Raw genomic sequence first — 1,589 nt, 5'->3', positions numbered from 1 at the left:
GGAAAGGGAATTCCCTGACCCCTTGCAGATCCCGGGTGAGGTGATGCCTCGCCCTGCTTTGGCTCACCCATGGTGCGCTGCACGCACTGTCCTGCACCCACTGTCTGGTACTCCCTAGTGAGATGAACCCGGTACCTCAGTTGGAAATGCAGAAATCACCCATCTTCTGCTTCGCTCACGCTGGGAGCTGTAGACTGGAGCTGTTCCTATTTGGCCATCTTGGCTCCACCCCCATGGTCCTTTTTTTTTTTTTTTTTTTCTTTTTGCCTTTCATAGGAATAGGAAGAATGGCTAAGCTGGCCAATTCTCAGATATTATCACTTGATGGACTGTGTGCTCACCCAGTTCAGGCAGATTCATGGCTCACTGCTGCCAGCCCAGCTATGAATTGATTCAAAAGTGACCACAATTGTCTTAGATGTGATTTTGAGTTTTTTTGTAGGAAACCACTCAGAAGGTCGAGAGACTCCTAAAAATAGGGTTATAGGAAAAGAAGAATGTTACCTCAAGCTTTTTTCCTGTTGGTGGAGACACTCTGAAGTTTATTTATTTATTTATTTATTTGAGACAGGGTCTCACTCTGTTGCCCAGGCTGGAATGCAGTGGTCTGATCATGGCTCACTGCAGCCTGAAATTATGGGCTGAAGTGATCCTCCTACCTCAGCCTACTGAGCAGCTGGGACCACAGGCATTCGTCACCATGCCCAGCTAATGAATTTTTTTTTTTAATTTTTATTTTTTAAAGAAGGGATCTCACTGTGTTGTTTAGGTTGATCTGGAACTGCTAGGCCCAAGTGATCTATCTACCCTGGCCTCACAAAGTACTAGGATTACAGGTGCAAGCCACCATGCCTGACCTCTGTAGGATATTTATAAACTTATTATCCATTAGGTTTAAGACAACAAGTGCATGGCATATCGGCCATTACAACATTCTGGATCCAGTTCTTTAGAATAAGCAAAGGTAGTTGGGTGTGGGTAGCTCACACTTGGAATCCCAGCAGTTTGGGATGCCGAGGTAGGTGGGATCACCTGTGGCCCAGCTTGGTCAACATGGTGAAACCCCGTTTCTACTAAAAATAGAAAATCCTGTGATCCCAGCTACTTGGAAGGCTGAGACATGAGAATTGCTTGCAGCCTGGAGACAGAGGTTGCAGTGAACTGAGATTGCGCCACAGTACCTAGCCTGGGCAACAGAGCGAGACTCTGTCTCAAATAATAATAATAATAATAAAAAAGCGAAGGTGACATGAGGAGGCCCAAAAGATTTAGGGCCTTTTCCTTTAAAAGCACGGGATGTTTGATATAAGGAGAATTTTGGGTGTCTTCCTCTTTTCCTCAAACACAACAAATTAAAGACCAGAACTTGTTGAAAAAAGAGGAAAGTTATGAATGAAGAAGAGTAAGTGGGAATTTCTATAAATGAAATAGTGAATGGAGAGTAAAAAGAATTGGAAAAGAATTTAATGTTAGAAGTGAATAAAATAGTGTTATGAAAACCTTTTTTTCTTGAGTAATAGAAATTTAGATCCAAGAAGAAACCTAATACATTTTTTTCTAAAATGTTTATGCTATACAAATGGAAAACT

Source organism: Symphalangus syndactylus, chromosome 15 (genome assembly GCF_028878055.3).
Source record: "Symphalangus syndactylus isolate Jambi chromosome 15, NHGRI_mSymSyn1-v2.1_pri, whole genome shotgun sequence".
NCBI classification, from domain to species: Eukaryota; Metazoa; Chordata; class Mammalia; order Primates; family Hylobatidae; genus Symphalangus; species Symphalangus syndactylus.
Note: the sequence above shows the minus strand (reverse complement) of the source record.